Here is a 19,706-nt window from a genome sequence, read left to right on the forward strand (position 1 = left end):
ACCGTGTATCAAATCTTAACAGCTGAAGAGGTCAACACTGGTAAGTTTATCTTGGAGTGGGAAGCTTAATTCAGAATTGTATGAATTCTGAAATGAAAGGCTTCTTGAGGAGGAAACAAATCCAGGCAAGGTATGCTCAAAGCACTGCTGAGTAACAGCTGGCCCAGTGCAAAATCCTTGTCATCGGAGAGTCCGTCTTGCCTGTTCCCTTGCTCGTTCCTCCATCTCTTCTCTTAGGAGTGAGCATTGAGAACATGGTAGCTCTAGCATGTCGGCTCTCAACGTGTGGACTTTTCTGGGAAAGTGCAGTAATACTCTTTCAGTTCCTCCCCAACAGGACAAGGAGTACGTATTGCCTGGGGAATTAAGTGAATGCTCATACAAGCCTAACTTCCCTGCTCTTCCACTCAATATATTACGTTTAACAGAAAATAGCAGCTGGTCCAAAGGAAAAAATTAGCTAAAAGTCAAACCAAAATATATTTAGATAGTTAAAATTGTTGGGAGTGGCCTGATGAGAAACAAAAAGCAACTGTATGCTTAGCTGGCAATCTGGTAAACAGATTGCCAAAGTCAGCTGTAGGTTTGGTTTCTAAATGAATACTTCAGTTATGACAAAGACTGATGGGGAAGGAGAAATTTCAGTATGCTATAGCACTGTTTCAGTGTTTAAAAATGCCCAAGTACAATGTCAGTATTAATTTTAAGGCTTCTTTGCCTAAAGAAAAGGGACTCTGTCTCCTTAAAATTAAGCCTTATCTCCTTGTTTGCGTCAGCTGAAGTTCTTGGTTTGACTGGAACAGCATCACCTTTGGCTTGCTCTTCCCTGAATTTTATTTCTGGCCAATATTCTGGATGATACCATACAGTCCACACTTAGGTCAGCTTTTCTTTACCTTGCTGAACTCTTACCTTGCTGTGGGCTTTATCAACTTCAGTAACTTCCTAAAAGAAGAGATTCTGCCTCAGTCTGCCCTTTTTCCTCACTTTTCCATATTTAGCTCTTTAAAACTTTCCAGACGCAAGTTTCATTTCTAGTTAGCATTGCTTATAGAAATTTTCTTAACTGCAAGGCAGATCCAGAAAGCCAACTCTTAGCTATGCATCTGATATTTAATAGCCATCTTTAATCTGCGAAAGGAATAAATGTATTTTCTTTATCTGGTGAAGTACTTGAGTATATACCTATCCCTGTTGTAGCACTTACTGTATTCGACCTTAACTTCTTGCGTACAAAAGCCAGCCTTCCAAAAAGCCCCTACAACCCTATTCCTGGCCATGCTATAGCCTGCATACTGGGATTTGCTTTCTGCTCCTGTCCTACTGATGCTTAAGCTCTCTGTGCTGTGACATAGCTCTGGCCAGAGAGAAAGTCCCAAGAGCTGTAATAACTAGAGGAACGCCTGGTGTCAGGGTCCCATATGGGCTAAGTGCAAGGTAGATCAGAGACCCAACCTTTCCTGCAGTCGGAACCGATGCTTTGCTTTTGGAGAGCCTCTTTCACCGCATAGCCATGGCACAGAGTCACAGAATGACAGGGGTTAGAAGGGACAGCTGGAGATCACCTAGTCCAACCCCCCGCCAGAGCAGGTTCACCTAGAGCAGGTTGCACAGGAATGCGTGCAGGCGAGTTTTGAATATCTCCAGAGAAGGAGACTCCACAACCTCTCTGGGCAGCCTGTTCCAGTGCTCTGCCACCCTCAAAGGAAAGAAGTTCCTCCTGTTTAGGTGGAACTTCCCGTGACCAAGTTTGTGCCCGTTACCTCTTGTGCTGTCACTGGGCACCACAGAAAAAAGACTGGTCCCATCCTCCTGGCACCCACCCCTTCAGTATTTATAAGCATTGATAAGATCCCCCCCCTCAGTCTTTTCTTCTCCAGACTAAAAAGACCCAAGTCCCTCAGCCTTTCCTCATAAGAAAGATGTTCCAGTCCCCCACACATGCCTTGAGGTGCCAGGAGCTGCTGCGGAGAGCCCCGGCACTTACTTCAATCTCCTGAGGCTGAAGTCATGGGAAGCATCTGGCCTTCCACTTCCACCTTCCCAAGGCAGATGCCTGCTGGAGACCCAGGGAGGAGTGCCAGGGATGTGCTGAGGTGTAATGGTGGGTGTGGGCTGGTAGGCAACTGATGCCCTCAAAGTGACAGCAGATTCTAAAATACCTGTGAATATCAGCAGGGAAAAGACACCAGTTAAATCTTCTGGGTGTTTCTTTTTAAAAGGTTCATTTATAAGTTAAATTATGTCTCCTATATCAAAGAGTTTTAAAAATGCTAGATGAGAAACCATTAATGCAAGATCTTTATTAAAGATAATATTTTTGTTAGCTGTGCTTTTCCTTCCAGAGTCTTTATGGTTTGCTGAGCCTGGACCTCAACGTCCTTTTTTTTTCTCCTCTCGTGTGATTGGCAATTTCTCAGAAAGATTATGGTTCCGAATCTTCCTTTAAACTCCTGTGGTGGGTTCACCCTGGCTGGACACCAGGTGCCCACCAAAGCCGCTCCTCACTGCCCTCGCCTATCAGTGCCTTCCTCAGCTGGAGAGGGCAGAGAAAATGTAATGAAAGGCTCGTGGGTCAAGATAAGGACAGGGAGAGATCATTCACTAATTACCGTCATGGGCAAAACAGACTTGACTTGGGGAAATTAGTTTAATTTATTACCAATCGAATCAGAGTAGGATAAGGAGAAATAAAACCAAATCTTAAAACACTTTGCCCCCACCCCTCCCTTCTTCCCGGACTCAACTTCACTCCCGATTTTCTCTACCTCCTCCCCCCGAGAAGCACAGGGGGACGGGGAATGGGGGCTGCGGTCAGCTCATCACAGATCGTCTCTGCCACTCCTTCCTCCTCACACCCTTCCCCTGCTCCAGCGTGGGGTCCCTCCCACGGGAGACAGTTCTCCATGAACTTCTCCAATGTGAGTCCTTCCCATGGGCTAAAGTTCTTCACAAACTGCTCCAGTGTGAGTCCCTTCCACGGGGTGCAGTCCTGCAGGACAGACTGCTCCAGCGTGGGTCCCCCGCGGGGTCACAAGTCCCACCAGCAAACCTGCTCCAGCGTGGGCTCCTCTCTCCACGGCTCCACAGGTCCTGCCAGGAGCCTGCTCCAGCACGGGCTTCCCACGGGGTCACAGCCTCCTTCAGGCATCCACCTGCTCCAGCGTGGGGTCCTCCACGGGCTGCAGGTGGATATCTGCTCCACTGTGGACCTCCATGGGCTGCATGGGACAGCCTGCCTCACCATGGTCTTCACCATGGGCTGCCGGGGAATCTCTGCTCCGGCGCCTGGAGCACCTCCTCCCCCTCCTTCTGCACTGACCTTGGTGTCTGCGGAGTCCTTCCTCTCACGTATTCTCACTCCTGTCTCCAGCTGCAATTGCTGTTGCACAAGTTTTTTTCCCCTTTCTTAAATACGTTGTCCCAGAGGCGCTACCACCATCACTGATGGGCTCGGCCTTGGCCAGCGGCAGGTCCATCTTGGAGCCGGCTGTCATGGGCTTTATTGGACACAGGAGAAGGTTCTAGCAGCTTCTCACAGAAGCCACCCCTGTAGCCTCCCCGCTACCAAAACCTCGCCACGCAAACCCAATACAACTCCTTGACAAGGGGGATGGTTACTCCCCTCTGAACGCTTGCTGTGTCAAGAATACCAACTGAAGGGAGAGGGGTGTTCAAAGTAGAGATTTCTTGACCGTGGCGATGGCATCCTGCATCCCTGTGGTTTCAGCTACAGGCAAGTTCAGTTGGTGTGTCCCTTCCCAGCACAGGCGTAGGCACCACAGTGATAAGGAAAGGCTGCTTGCCCCATTAGTGTCACCGCACAAGGCTTGTTCTGTTTCAGTGAAGCTCCAATTAGCACCGCTGCTGTAAATCTCTTCCACCTGGCTCCTCAGACTAGCCAAGATCTTGTTCACTGACAGACCGCAGTGCGTATCTGTCTTGGAATTGCTGTTTGATCTGTCAAAAGCAAAACCCAAAGAGGCCGGGTGCTGGTTTTGGATGTCCTGAATTCCCTCCGTGTTCTGTGTTGAGTCAATGAGGAGACCCTGGAGCCACCAAGAAACGGGCAAGATGTGACCCACAGCTGTGCTGGTGCAGGAGTAAGAGGGGTACGAGGACCTGTTTGGCTCTCAAGGGGGTGTGACGTCGTTACTCCCCGAGAATGAACGATGGCTGAGCGAAGCCATCGTGCCTGCTGAGCCTGGCTGGTTTCTTCATGTAGGCTATCTCAGTCCCTGGGTCTGCCAGGAAAATATCACACATTTCCCCTGTTGAATCCTCCTGGCTGTTTACTGGAGCGCGGAGCTGGTTTCTTAGATGACTGGGAAGTGGTTCTCCAAGGGTAAGTAGCCATATCCTCCTCTTCCTCCTCCTTTCCCCATCCCCTTGCCAAGTATTTGGGAAGAACATGCAGTGTGGTCTTATACAGAGCTTTTTTTATTATTATTTTTTTTATTTCAACAGGACTTTGTTAACAATAACTTGAGATTAAATACTCAGTATTAAGCAGGCTTCATTGTGGGCTCTGCGTATGCCCAGCTGATCAGAAATAGAAATTGCATCTGTTGTGTCCACCTTAGGCTAGAGCTTGTGCCTGTGGCCAAACTTCCCAAAGGTTTGGAGCTGCTGAAGGATCTGTTGTGAGTGGTGATAGGCGAACACAAGAGCTGATCAATGAAATCCTGTGCGAAGATGAATAAAAGCGAAGTGTTTCCGAAATGTCTCTTGTTCAGGGAGAATGAGCCGTCTGTAATCTCTGCTATGGGATATTTTTAAATACAGTCGTTCGTAGTCAGTGTGATGTGCGTGGTAGGCGTCGTCGTGACAGGTTTCTGAAGGAACTGTCTGGTTTGATGCATCAGTTCCCAGAGCCCTAGACGAGGATGATCCATCCCCTTCCAGATCCGTCGAGGCTACAGCCAGTTGTCAGCCCAGCCCGGAGGGGCGACCGATCGCTGAAGCCGGCCAGGGACCCCCCTGAGTGGGATCTGAGTTTTTCTTGGAGGTTTCTGTATGTTTTCTTAAGCATGAGAGACAGCAAGAACAAACCCTGCCAGGAGCTGTCGGCCCCGGAGGGAAGAGTTGTTTGTCTTGATGCTCTGCTGAAGTTCTGCAGCGATGACTAAAACTCAAACCACCATGGGGTGGTGTAGCGAGACCTCGCTGGGCTGGAGGAGCCTGCCAGCACAGCACCCTCTCAGAGGCGTGAAAAAACCATCCTTTTTTATTATTATTTTTGCAGGATATGCCGACTGAAGTCCCTCAGCTTGTCTGTGATAACCTGATGTCCTACGGTCACTTTTGGAAACACCGCGTTTTGTCTTCTGCGCGCCCGAGAGAACCCGGCTGTAGCCTGCTACAGGGGTTTCGGCTCCTGGTGGGATTGGGGCTGGATCTGGCTGCAGGGCTGTATGGGCAGCGTGCAGGTGGAGCTCCCCTGCCTTGGGAGGAGCTCAAGGGCATCGCTCTTTGCTTTTGCCTATTTTAATTACGTAGTTGACCAAGAGCTAATGCTCGTCACACTGCTCTAAGAACCTCAAAGGCTCCAAACTGTGATCTGCTCCATTCTGGGTATATATATACAGATTTATTTTTTTTAAAATGTTTTTTTTTAAAGGGCTTTGGAGCACATCTCCCAAAGGGCTGCTCTAACTTTACTCCAGAGAGTTGTGGAAAAAGTTACGTGCCCAAAAGGAGAGCAAGCGAAAGGAGCCAGCTGACCGCGTGGTGGCAATGGAGATGTTATGTAAAGATTGCTTGGACCTGTGCTACCGCTGGAGGAAATGTTACTTCTACAGAGGGACCCGAAGTAACTTCATAGCTTAAGAGGATAGCAAAAGCATGAAATGCAAATATCTTTGGTTGTTCTAAAGGAGACAATGGGTGCGGGAACAACATGCATCTGTGAGTAAGCTGCATCACCTGATGCTGTGAACACCTGTAGTGTAGCTACATGGCATGGACCAAACAAATGGGACAAGCAGGTTACAGATCAGTGAGAACTTTCTGAATGAAAGGACGTTAGGAAATGAATAATTAACACTGATCTAGAGGAAGCGCAGTAGAAAGTCACCTTGCAGCAATATGGGGATTGGCTGGAGGTAATGATAGAAAAGGAAAATGTCTAACTCCTGCTTTGTATTATGACAGAATAGCACAGAATCACTAAGGTTGGAAAAGACCTGTAAGATCATCAAGTCCATCAACCCAACACCACCATGCCCACTAAACCATGTCCCGCAGTGACACGTCCACACGTTCCTTGAACACCTCCAGTGATGGTGACTCCACCACCTCCCTGGGCAGCCTCTTCCAGTGTCTCACCACTCTCTCCATAAAGCAAATTTTCCTAATATCCAGCCTGAACCTCCCCTGGTGCAACTTGAGGCCATTCCCTCTTGTCCATCACTTGTCACTTGGGAGAAGAGACCAACACCCACCTCACCACAACCCCCTTTCAGGCAGTTGTAGAGAGCGATGAGGTCTCCCCTCAGCCTCCTCTTCTCCAGACTGAACAACCCCAGCTCCCTCAGCCGCTCCTCATCAGACTTGTGCTCCAGACCCCTCACCAGCTCCGTCACCCTTCTCTGGACACGCTCCAGCACCAAAATGTCCTTCTTGGAGTGAGGGGCCCAAAACTGAACACAGCATTCGAGGTGCTTGGACAGACGGATTTATTTTGTGGCGTTTGGATCATCACTTGGACTTCCAGACCCAGGAGAAAACATTGAACGGGGTGGAGAATAAACTCGTCTTTCTCCTCTGTATTTATAGAGACGGTGTGAACCTGCTCTGGCTGGTTGTTTTCATGCAAGGCTTGGCTCTTTTCCAGAAGAAAGTGTCACGTATGCGAGCTGCATGTACCTGCGCTTTGGGTGACATCCCCAGCAGGTCAGTGCCTTGCTGGGAGGATCCGCTCCTATAGGCAGATGGGTCGCAGCACCCTCGGGAACACGTTCCCAGCGCCACGATACATCTTTTAGCCGGCCGGAGCACGCCGTCTTCCATGGCAGGTCGTACGCAAGCAAGCGTCTCCTCAAAAGCTGTTGCCCTTCCAGCTTTCCTGCGCTCCTTGCTCCTTTTTCTGCTGCGTATCGTGCTTGGCCAAGAAGACAGAGCCGGTGGAGAAGGCAGGAGGTGGATGGGGGCGGTGAAGGCGGCTGGTGCCGTAACTGGCTCCCGGCTCCACGGGGCAGGTGATGGGGGAACCCCAGGGTGGGAGCAGCTTTTCGGCTGCTACAGGGAAGAGTCAGGCTCGTCTATGCGTGTTCCTCGCCGGGGCTCTACGGCTGCCGGGCTGCGCAGGGCTCGGAGGGGAAGAGAGGCTCTGGAAAAGGCAGGTGGTGAGCAGAGCCGCAGTCCTGCCCCGGGGCTCCTGCCTCTGCTGCAGCTGCGGCTGTCTAGATTTTCTGCCCCATGAATGAGGATAAAAACCAGTTTTGTCTTTAGGGCAGCAAATGTCAGGGTTTTTTCCCCTCCGCTTGCTGCGATGCCGTAAGCCAAATCGGCTCGGTGCCTACACCTGGTGTGCGTGTCCCAGCGGGATCGCTGCCGGAGCTGCCGGCGAGGCAGGGTTCTGCTATCAGAGGTCCTGGGGGAGCACATCAACCTGATCACGCCTGGCCTGTGCCAAACGACGGGTATGATCTGTGGGGCTGCCCACTTCGAGAGGGTAACCCCCACTGCTGAAAATACTGCAGAAAATATATGCATGGTTGGAATTGCCAAATAAATTGAATACAGGAGCATGCAGAATAATCCTGCCCCTAAAGAAGAATATGGGAACACAGCCTTGTTACTTAAATCCCTAATTTCCAAGTTTTGAGATAAGATCTGCTCCATGGTGTGTTTTTCTTGAATTAAATATATTGATAATCTGCTTGCTTCAATAACTGTGAATAGGTAGAACAGTATAACAAACCAGTTCAGCATCGCTTCCCATAAAGAACAGAAAGACATTTTTTAGGAGATTTTTCTAGAGTCCCGTGGGCTGCGGGAGGAGCTTGCTGGTTCCCGCACGCAGGGTGGCTCCGGCATGGAGCTCTTTCCAGATCCTGCTTCAGCCAGGAGCAACAACTGCAGCGCAGGCACAGATGCAGGATCCTGTTTTGGAGATTTCCCCATTCTGGTATCGTTAACCCTACATTGGCCTCTGCTCTGGGTTATTTTGCCAGCTGCCCTGATTAGTCATTCCCCCATCCCCTTATTCGCTTCGCCGTCTCTCCTCGATCCCTTCAATCCTGCCATGTATTTCTATTAATTCCCCTGGCTGTTTTTTCTGGCTGGATTTACAGAAGTGGTTTATTTACAAATCTCTCCAGAACTGGCCTCTTACGGTTAAAAGTGACGCGGGTGTTGGTTGAAGGAAAGCTGATTTTTGACAAACTCAGCATGAGAAAGAGAACAGATGGGGAGTTTGATGAATTAGATATTGCTAAATGTTGTCCTCCTGCAAATCAGCTTGGTTTTCCCTATTAGCATAAGAAGCAGGAAAAAGGATTTAATTTCTCTAAACATTTCCCCTTAATGATCTACCTCTCCAGCTTAGAGATTTATATTGCTGTTTGTCAGCAAAGCAGCCGAATTCCTTCCACCGAGAATCGACTGCAATTTCGAGTTGATTTCTGGCACTTCTCCCTCCCTGGGATGACAACTGTGCTTAGGAGGGGTGGTTGCTGTTTTTAAATGGTATCACTTCAGGTTTTTATATGCTTTTAGGTTGATTTAATGGAGTGGATGTTAAAAAAAAAAAATTAAATTATTTTTTAAAGGGTCAAGAGGAGGCACCAGCACATCCTGGAGATGCTTTAGGCTCTTTGCCCCAATCCAGCAGCACTGTCGGCTCTCCTGCGCCCTGATGCCTCTGCCGTGGTGAGTTGCAGCCCGCAGGTCCCCAAGCAGGGTGGGGGGTGGCACTCCTCACTGCCCCTGTGCTCGGGGGCCCGACCCACGGCACCCTGCCTGCACCCACAGCATCCCGCATTGATGCTGGGCATCACTTGTGACGGCTGATGGGCATCGGGGTAGTGCTGTCCCCGCTGCGCTAAGAGCTGCCCCTCTCTGTTACCTTTTCCAGGTGGTCTGGGCTCCTGGGGTGGAGGTCTTGTGTTACGGGGTATGAATGGACAGGCTGGACCGATGGTATGAGGTTCAACAAGGCCAAGTGCCGGTCCTGCACCTGGGTCACAACAACCCCATGCAGCGCTACAGGCTTGGGGACGAGGGGCTGGAAAGCTGCCCGGCAGAAAAGGACCTGGGGGTGTTGATCGACACCCGGCTGAAGATGAGCCGGCAGTGTGCCCAGGTGGCCAAGAAGGCCAACGGCATCCTGGCCTCTATCAGAAATGGTGTGGCAGCAGGAGCAGGGAGGGGATCGTGCCCCTGTACTCAGCACTGGTGAGGCCGCACCTCGAATGCTGTGTTCAGTTTTGGGCCCCTCACTCCAAGAAGGACATTTTGGTGCTGGAGCGTGTCCAGAGAAGGGCGACGGAGCTGGTGAGGGGTCTGGAGCACAAGTCTGATGAGGAGCGGCTGAGGGAGCTGGGGTTGTTCAGTCTGGAGAAGAGGAGGCTGAGGGGAGACCTCATCGCTCTCTACAACTCCCTGAAAGGGGGTTGTGGTGAGGTGGGTGTTGGTCTCTTCTCCCAAGGGACAAGTGATGGACAAGAGGGAATGGCCTCAGGTTGCACCAGGGGAGGTTCAGGCTGGATATTAGGAGAAATGTCTTTACGGAGAGAGTGGTGAAGCACTGGAAGAGGCTGCCCAGGGAGGTGGTGGCGTCACCATCCCTGGAGGTCTTCAAGGAACGTGTGGACATGGCACTGTGGGACACGGTTTAATGGGCATGGTGTGGTTGGGGTGGTGGTTGGACTTGATGATCTCACAGGTCTTTTCCAACCTTAGTGATTCTGTGATATTCTGTGATTCTGCGAATAGTGGTGTGGCTCCTGCACCTGCACTGTCTTTTGTCCTCAGCCTGGGGGATTTACAGCCTGGCAGGGTCCAAAAAGCACTGAAGGCAGCAGAGCTCTGCCCCCGGGCTGGCTCTGCAGGCAAGCCCAGCCTGCATGGCCATGGGTGCGCAGCGGGGCTGAAGCCAGCAGCAAACGTCTCTGTCGGGGAAGGATGCAATGCTCAGCCGCTTGTTGCTCTTCCCTCATGGTACCTGTTTTCCTTTCCGTCACAGCTCAGAAATGCAGTCCTAAGGGCAAGCGGTGAGCAGGCGTGCCGCGTATCCCGAGATCCGTGCTTCCCCTCCATGTGCTCGGACACTAACTTCACTGCGCCGTAGCGTGTAGGGGTAGTTCAGCTTGCCTGGAGGGCTGCGCTGCGGAGTCGGGGGCTGCGAGGGGGGACAGGGGACAGCTCGGGGATGGAGAAAGGCTGTTGTAGGCGCTTTGGGATTTATCTACTGCGTAGGTGGGCGGCTGAGAGAAAGACGGAGCGGGGGCAGCCCCTGGGGCTTTGCCAGGGCTGCTCGCCACGTGGAGCTCTGCCGGGTTTTACTGCAGGCTGTTGGCAAAGGCTGGAGCTAGCACACTGTGGGTGCTCTAGCACTTGATGCTGAATGCTGTTTTGTGCTCTCTCCCGCCCAAAGGTTGGCAAACGCTATTTGCCTTTCCGCTTCCACCTCTGACCCCCTCGCATCTCCTCCTGTCCTGCCAAGAGCCAAAGAGATGCTGCTCTACGGATGCCAGATACAGGCGCTGGGTTGGCCAGTGACACTGGGGATGGCAGAAATGACCCTGTTTAACTTCCCTGCAAGAAGGACTCTGGAGTCCTGAGGCAACAGGACCCCACGCTGTTTCACAGTCCCCTTCAGAGGGAGGGAGTCTACAGGGCGGCTTTTTAACAGCTCAGCTTTAATTATCCCTTCTGCCACTCGTAGGTCCAAGTCTGGATGGCGAGATAAGGTGTCTCCTCACTGATCCCTCGAAGGAAACTGCTTTGCAGGTTGAAAGCACTGCAGGGATGTCAGTAGCTGAGGATTCGCACGCATTGTGAGTGGTGGCTTGTGCATGGGCACAGGGCTCCGTGGGCAGGGGGTACCTCGGCACCCTGCGGATCCCATCTGCCCCGTGGGGCTGCAAGCAGGGAGCACCCGGGGGCTCAGCCTTCCCCAGAAGGACACTGCCTTTCCTTCGAGTCCTGGGGCTAAAAGCTATAAGCCTTGATTTTAATTTTCTTTCCCCACTCCTCCGTTCCCCTGAAGCTGCACAGCTCTAATTCATTGCGTTGGTCACACTGTCTTTAGCATTGTCTATTAGTTTGAAACTACTGTCATCTTCTGCAGTGTATTAGGTACCGCAGCGTCTCCTTCTATATTAGCCTGTCTTACTGTGTCCGAGTCGCTGGATGAATGGAGAGTGAAGCAAAGCTTCTGCAGCCAGCTGTCTGGTAGGCACTTTAATTTCCCTTGCTGTAGGCTGTGTTGAGCATAGAAAGCATGCTGGCAGTGTGAAGAGCTGGCAGAGGACTGGGAGGGAGCAGAAACTGTCCCCACCTGGCTGTCACCGGGGCTCGGTGTAAGCCCTTGGCATCTCCCGTCCTGCCTGCCCGTGGCACCCTCGCGGTGCGGCTGGTGGGGACTCGGTGCCTCGTCCCTGGCTGGTGCACGGACAAAGGTCTCCTCCGTGCTTTACTCCTCTGCTCCCCAGGATCTTGCAAAGCTTGGGGCACTGGTGCCCGCTAAAAGCCCGCTCACCCGAACCTGTGCCTTCCTCCGTGTCAGAGCGGGCCGGGTCCGGCACGGCAGCTCCTCCAGACACCCAGCCCCGTGAGGGCTGTCCACGTGAGGGTCCATAGCCTGGTGGCTGCTCTCTTCCCAGGGAAAGGCAGCTCTTTTTGCTGTTAAGCGCTACGTTTCGGTGGCTCCATAAAACAGCTGGGCAGTAAGTCCCATTTTGGAAGCCGGGGTGGTCGCAGCTGCACCAGCAGGAAATCCCCGCTGGAGCTCAGCCTGCTGCGACCACGGGCTTCCCGAGCTGACGGCTGGAGAGGGAGGGAGCCGGGGGCTGCTAATCCCATCAGACCTGTTAACAGCCACAGAGAGTGACTCAAAGGATCCCTCGGCGTTAGACAAGGCCTTCTTAATTGAATTTCTGTTCCATTTAATTTCACCCAGCTAGAAGTAATAGGAAAGGGGTCCGGGCATAGGCTAATAGTCTTGGTGCCCACGGCTGCATGCATGCTTGCACAGGCGTGAGTCGCAGCTTTGCATGAGGACGGGTTATCCGCAGGCCTGGGGGCACGGAGGCTTTGCTTTGCTCTTGCCTTTTCCAAAGGAAAAAAAAGCCTGGCTCCAGAGGTCTGATGTCTCTAACAGCAACTTGTCTCTGATGATGGCCACGCAGTCCCCAGGGCTGATCTTGACACCCGGCTGCCTCACCGCAGAGCGATCTTCCCAGGCTGTCATCGCTGCTGCAGACGGGGTTGCAGACTGCTATCAGAGATGCTTGGGGGCAGATAAGTAAGCCTGGAGAGTTGAAAAGCCAACCTTTTGGGGTTTGTATTTTCAGCTTAACTTGTGTGTGCTGGTGGCACCGGCCATGCAACGGGGAATTTGCCCCCCAAACTGCCATAGTCCTATCTTTTGCCCTCTGCCTTGCTCAGACCATCCTGGAGAGCATCCTGCTCTCTCACAGAGGGATGCTTCCCGCTCTCCCTTGGAAGGATTTGTGAAGCAACGTGTTGAAACATGCAGGTAATAGAGAAACGGGAAGCACATCTCCCTGGGAGAGACGTGCCAGTAAATCCATGGGAGGCAGATCCACCTGGCTGGATCGAGGAGCACTCCACTGTTGTTCGGTTTGGTTCTCTGGCAGGGTGTTTCGAAGAAAAGCCAGCCTGCAAGATCAAAGGTTTAGTCAATGACTGCACAGATGTCTTGGACATCCGAGAAGTTTCATCCAAGCTGTGGTTGCGGAGCTTCCTGGTGACAACTGGGAAGGGGTAGATCATCTTTCATCTCTCACCCGGTGCCTAATTTAGTCACAAAGGACACTTGTGCATCTTCGGAGCCATAAATCACTCTAATGGTTAGGTTTTAATCGGAGATGGCAGGCTCGTGTGCCGAGATCGTATCACGTACGCCAATGATCATCTCTTCAGTGGGAAATGAGGCATTTGTGCCTGTGTATTGTGTGTATGTACAGGATAAATTAGTCAAATGGGCTCTTGCTAAGAAATTATGCTGTTTTAATCCTGAGCTTTGTGCATCACAGTTGTTATTCTGTGGGAGATAAATGGGAAGAGCAACGAGCTTGTACTTCTAATGGGGGAGCGAGTGAGTCTTGATCAAGACTTCAGAGTGCAATCTGTATTCACGACGGCTTGTCTGGCCTCTCCTCCTTGGGTTTTATGTCTGCTGTTCTTTTTTAATCATTTAATTGTATTGGATTTTCTGGAAGGAGAGAGAGTCCCTTTATATGAACTCCTCCTATAAGTTTGAAATATGGAGTTTAATTATCTCCCCTTTATTTATTTATTTAAATGCCAAGGGCTTGCAAAACTTAGCAGGTGCTTCTGCAAAGCTGCTCTCCTCGACGGGATGCTAAAATGAGAAGCTTCCAGGGGACATGAGTCATTTGCAGTGTGAGTTACTTGTTCTGCTTTGCTGAGAGCATAAGCAATATCAGAGGAGACGTGATTACTCACGGCTGCTCTTTCAGTCAGTGCTGAGCTTAGAAACTATGCAGGCAGCACAGGCGCGATCCGGAGTGGGGCTGCACGGTGAATTATTGATAAGGGAATAATAGCAACTGGAGATAATCTCTCTTGCGGAGTATGGGGAGTAAATCCTCTCTGCTGTACAGCGAGTAAGCCTCCTGGTTAGAAGAACGCTTCCCAGCCAAGGGAATAACGGCAGCAGGAGGTTTTGCTTGGATGAAGAGCGTAGAAAGAGGCCCTGGGAACTACACACAGCATTGCAGGGAAGGGATTTGGCTGTGAGAGCGACTGTTTTACTCACAGACCTCACTCTTCGTTTGGGAGCTTCAATACACTGAGCCAAGAGCTGCAGGTCTTCCAGGAGAAAGAGGTCGTTTAAACTCTGGAAATAAAACAGGCGACCCCTTACCTGTCAGGGCAGGCGGAGAGGAGCGGGTGCCCAAATTAGAAATGGGTAAACCAGGATTCCCTGGACTAACAATGTCTGAGGCGGTGAGTCAGATGGCCCAGGGTTTGCCCGGTGTTGTGCTTCCAGGAGCAACCATCACCCATCCCGGAGACCTGGCGTGCGCAAAGCCTGGTGCCTTGCATTGAGTGCTCCGCCACGGCAGATGGACGAAGAGCAGCGGGGGTGTTTGGTGGCCCAGGCAGTGTCCCAACACTCGTGCTTTGTCTCCCAGCCCCGCCGCGTGAAAGCGAGGAGTGGGAGAGCATCCCCTGCCCTGTGCAGCCTCCGATGGCTGGGGACTTGTGATGGGGCATCACAGCACCCAAGTGCCCTTTCGTCTGTGCTGCTGCTGGGGCTCGTCTCACCGGGGATTTAATTGAAATGTAAACTCAGCTCTTCCCGGACGGATAGGAGAGGTGTCTGCTGGCCCATTTCAGCGGTCTTTTAAGATATAAAGAAATACAGATGTGTGGTGTCTGGGCAGTGGGAGCAGAGCTGCAATGCTGCAAGGACATCGCTGGCTGGCCAGGGAGGCAGGAGAGCTGCAGTGCAAGCCTGGCTGGCAGGCGACGTTTTTGCTGCCAACTTAAATAATGCAAGCACGTCTGCTGGTTTCAGTAAGTTTTTCTCCCACAGTTGTTCACTGCGCAAGGGGAGGAGAGGGGAATGTGTCATTACGCTCCATAAAGGACGAGATAAACGCCTCGGGGTTCCGTGGCCTGAGCTGTGGTGCTTCAGATACGCTGTGGGCTGGCGTGGGGCTGGTGGATGTGCAGAGCAATCTGTCTGCAGAAAACACACGGGTAGGGCAAGGCTGGGCAAACACTCTTGGCGAAAGGACCATCTGTCAAAAACATGTGATTTGCACCAGCCTGATGGTGTTTGAAGAACCAGCCTAGCTTTACTGGTTAGCCATCTGGTTTTCACAGGCTGAGTTTACACCGGAGGGGAGGGAGGGACTTTTTTCCCCCTAACCCCAGGGCTATGTTCTTCATGTTCGATACTGGAGAAGAAAGCGCCGGGCTGTGATTTGGGGAGGGTGCATTCACTTCCCCATCTCCATACGGACCTCTGGCTCTCCCCATGGCAGACCTCAGCCTGCCTGGTGGGTTTGCTCTGACCTCTAAGGGCAGCTGAGACTCACCTGGACTTCTCAGCATCCTCGTCCTCTTCATTTCTTCAGCCAGAGGACAGAGAGCATCATGCTGGCTTTGCTGCTGCCTCCAGCTCAGCTGCTCTGCTGAGGGGGGATCCTGATGCAAAGGTGGGGTGAGTCGGTGCCTGGGGAAAACTGAGCAAGCATGAGATGACTGCCTCACCTCGGGGAAGGGAAGAGGTATCTGCTGTAGCGATAGGCCAAGGGGTCATGGTTTTAAACTAAAAGAGGGGAGATTCAGGCTAGATATAAGGAAGACATTTTTTACGCTGAGGGTGGTGAAACCCTGGCCCAGGTTGCCCAGAGAGGTGGGAGATGCCCCATCCCTGGAAACCTTCCAGGTCAGGTTGGACGGGGCTCTGAGCAACCTGGTCTGGTTGAAGATGTCCCTGCTCACTGCAGCGGGGTTGGACTAGACGACCTTTAAAGGTCCCTTCCAACCTGAATTATTCCATGATTATATGAAAACGGAGTGGCAAGCCCGAGGTTTTGCAAGGCACCTGTGACAGGGCTGGAAAGAGAACTCAGATCTAACAGGCTTCGTCCTGGGAGTCATAACTAAAATATACTTCTCGCTTCTGCAGGCAGTGGTTTCTGCTTGGCTGTTCTCCCAGGGTAATCAAACAGCCCCGTGCTCTCCTCTGCCTGGTGAGCCTTTGCTCTCTGTGTCAGTGCCTGGGCTCGGAGAGCCCGGCTAACTGCTCGCTGCATCTCGCTGTTGCACTCAATAGCTACGTGGAAGATTGCAGCCCAACTGAAACTAGTGAGCGGTTTTGGGTTGTTTTTTTAGTCTTGGGCACTCTGCTCCCACGTGGGAGATGATTGTTACTGCTTCTGAGCTTCTCGCTGCTGTCAGTGCTGGCTTTGCAGGAGCTGAGGGATCGCTGCAGACCCACCGTGCCATTGCAGCAGTCCTGAAGGGTGTCAGGCACTGAGGGTGTGAGCTAGGTGGGCCTCTGTGTGCCGCTGAACACTTCTAATTAGTGTGTGCTGAGTATTTGACCAGAAATAATACAACGATGTCGAAGTGTCCCAGCTGTGGTCTGTGCACCCCCCGTTGTCATTGGTGCTCATTGCCACCTTTGCAAATGCAATGGATGGAGATCATTGGCGCTCATTGCCACCTTTGAAACGTGATGGATGGAGAACAAGGTCTTGTATAAAAGGATAACCAGGAAGTACTGCAAGGCAAAGCTTTCTGGCGTGGAAAAGCTGAAGAGAGACTCACTGGAGCAGTTATTGACCCTCCCATTGCCTTTAGCTGTGCTGGGTTTTCCCCATACAGGTGCAGCTGTACCTGCAATCACACTCCTTCGCTGTGGGTGTGGCTGCCGTTGGTGTACGCTCCCATCCCAGACCGGTGCAGTGTGTGCAGTGTTGTCCCTTCCACTAGCTGTGTCCTGGAGGGGACACAGGGTCCCTTCCACAGCTGTGTCCTGGAGGGTCCCCCAGTCTGGGGACCGCCAGCCCAGAGAGCTGCTCCTGCAATGGGGCAGGTGACAGCGGGGCTGAGCCGATGCTCAGACCCCGACAACGACTGCAGCAGAGGATTGCTGCAAAACCACTGTGTTCCCAGTTTCCCGTGGTTTGCAGGCAGTCGGGATTTAAGTGAGCAGTAGAAGCTCATGTTTTCAAGCTCAGCTGTGTGCACAGGTGAGAAATCTGGGCTTTGCGTGGATCAAATGTGTTTGCTTCCATACCTCTGCTGCAGACCTTCAATGTTAGGGACTGGGAGGGCCTTCCAGGCTCTGCTGCCAACCCTGTGTTTTCTCAAGTCTTTGGCCGGGTGTTGTTCAGGGCATTGTCTGTCGCTGTGCGTGGCTGGAAGGAGCGCTGGGGAAGTTCCCCAGTTGCAGAGATAGTAATTTCGGGGCTTGTGGCTTGGCTGCACCGCCGTGGAGAGCCACATCTGGACTGTATTTCTGGGAATCCATAGAGCTGAGCTCTGTGTTCTCACTCAATTACAGTGGGACACTTGTCAGCATTTTCTTGTTTTTATTTCCTGCGACTTTCCAAACTTGGTTGTTTTTTTTTTTAAAAAAAAAGGGCAGGAGAAAAAAACCCAACAAAATCTCCAAAGCACACGACATGGGTCTGAAGTGCAGCAGGAATGGACTTTTTTCTGGGCAGGAATGACCACACTTCTGCTGTAGTGGTGTGTGTACAGGGAGAACAGGCTTCCTAGAGAGGTTGTCGATGCCCCAAGCCTGTCAGTGTTTAAGGGGCGATTTGGACAGTGTTATTAATAATTTGCTTTAACTTTTGGTAAGTCTTCTCTTCTCTTCTCTTCTCTTCTCTTCTCTTCTCTTCTCTTCTCTTCTCTTCTCTTCTCTTCTCTTCTCTTCTCTTCTCTTCTTCTCTTCTCTTCTCTTCTCTTCTCTTCTCTTCTCTTCTCTTCTCTTCTCTTCTCTTCTCTTCTCTTCTCTTCTCTTCTCTTCTCTTCTCTTCTCTTCTCTTCTCTTCTCTTCTCTTCTCTTCTCTTCTCTTCTCTTCTCTTCTCTTCTCTTCTCTTCTCTTCTCTTCTCTTCTCTTCTCTTCTCTTCTCTTCTCTTCTCTTCTCTTCTCTTCTCTTCTCTTCTCTTCTCTTCTCTTCTCTCTCTTCTCTTCTCTTCTCTCTCTTCTCTTCTCTTCTCTTCTCTTCTCTTCTCTCTCTCTCTTCTCTCTGCTGTGGATAAGAGATGCTCAGTGACCTGTTTGTGGGGCAGAGCCCAGGAGCACCTTCAGACCTTTCAGAGCAAAGTGTCCAGAGAGTGATGCAAAATCCACACCCCAGTAGCCTGATCCCTGCATGTGCTCTGCATCACCCTCCTGGTATGGACACTGAGATGGGAGAGGAGAGGACACCAGGCTTCTACCCAACAGTCCTGGCAGTTCAGTGAAATACATAGTGGCTCTCACAATCATTTAAGCCAGACCTGTGCAACACAAAATGAAGGTCCTCTTCTAGCAATCTCTGCAGAAAGCACATAATTAACTCTGATACGTTGAAATGGGAACTTTAAATTGATTTAATGGCAAGTGTAAAAGAAGAATACTCATAGGGTTGCCGACATCTGCAGTTTTCACTGCCCTGATACGCATAGGAGCTTTTAAATAATTACATTTGCTATTAAATACTATCAACACTAACACATACATTTAAAACAGACTAGTGCTGAATTGCCTATTTTTTTTATTTATTGAACCAAAGTGATCACAGTTAGAAATTTCCTTGTTTTGGAAAGACACCGTTGAACCAGCTGAGCTTGTCACCCTCTGTCTCTCATCCCTTAAGGCTTCGTTTCATCACCTTCTCCAAAAAGAGACCTGCTTGTAGTGTGTAGCATTACAGACCTCATAAATGTCACAGAGCAATGATTGTCAGTGTTACACCTTAATTTCCCCCAAAACTCGACACCTGTTGATGCACTCTGTTGGAACGAGTGTTGCAGAGTCATCGAATCTGGCTTTTGCCAGCACATTATCTTTGTGCGTGGGTGTTGGATCAAACCCCATTTATCAATGCAAGCTCATGATCGCTTGGCTCCAACAGAGAGAAAATCCCTCTTGGCCTGAAAACCTTGGCAGCAGGTTGGCAGATTGGGCAGCCGGGCAGCTTTCAGCCCTCCTCCTGTGTCGAGCTTGGCTCCGATGCCGTCAGTCTGTCACTGGAAAGCTCTTGCCCGTTGGTGATGTCAGCCAAAACATCAATATGCCCTGATTTCTAGGGCTTTTTCTAAGCATTTGGCATGAATGTACCTCCTGCTGAAACCTCTCGGGTATCTTTTCTGTGTTTGTACAGGGATGAGCACCTTCAGAGCAGACCTGGATTGGTGATCTTGTTCCTCAGGAAGGCTGGCAAGAGACCAGGCTATGCAAAATGTTTCCAGCCCCTCTGAGCCAGGTACCAGGAGCATTTTCCTCTGCCTGGGAGGGCAGGTTGAGAGCAGACCTTGCTGGCAGAAAGGTCTAGCCTGCTGCTGTAACAAGATCATGTGGGCATTTTCCTTCTGGTGATGCTACTCAAGGCCATCTTAGGCTGGTCAAAGCAAGAGTCTGTTGTGGCAGCTGGTGGAGCTAATGGGCAGTGCTTTGCTGCTGCGATGGACGCAACTGCTGTTCTCCCTTACTTCTTGGGATAGCTGCAAATCAGCACATCCCAACCTCCTTCCCAAATTTTTGTCTTCCTTGGAGCATCAACACCAACGGAGCAGGCTTTTTTTTCAAGGCTAAGCACGTCCTACACCTGGTAAAAAGCCCCTGTAGGTGAGCATCTTCTCTCTGGCAATAAGGGATGCGGCAAACAGCTGTGAGACCCCCATGTTCACAGCCATCGACGAGGTCAGTGGTGTCAGGATCTCCTGGGCTGGAGAAGCTGCACCGGGAATGTCATGCACTGTCCTTCAGTCAGTTTTAAACCAGACACCTGATAACTTCTCCAGCTGCCCCTTA

General features: G+C 51.2%; 1 protein-coding gene across 1 annotated transcript in view; it reads left to right on the top strand.

Annotated features, from left to right (window-relative positions):
• PSMC6 (proteasome 26S subunit, ATPase 6) overlaps positions 1 to 19,706 on the top strand; it is a 364,454-nt gene that overhangs the window by 73,688 nt on the left and 271,060 nt on the right. The window lies entirely within an intron of this gene.

This window comes from Gavia stellata, chromosome 7 (assembly GCF_030936135.1).
Source record: "Gavia stellata isolate bGavSte3 chromosome 7, bGavSte3.hap2, whole genome shotgun sequence".
Taxonomy (NCBI): domain Eukaryota; kingdom Metazoa; phylum Chordata; class Aves; order Gaviiformes; family Gaviidae; genus Gavia; species Gavia stellata.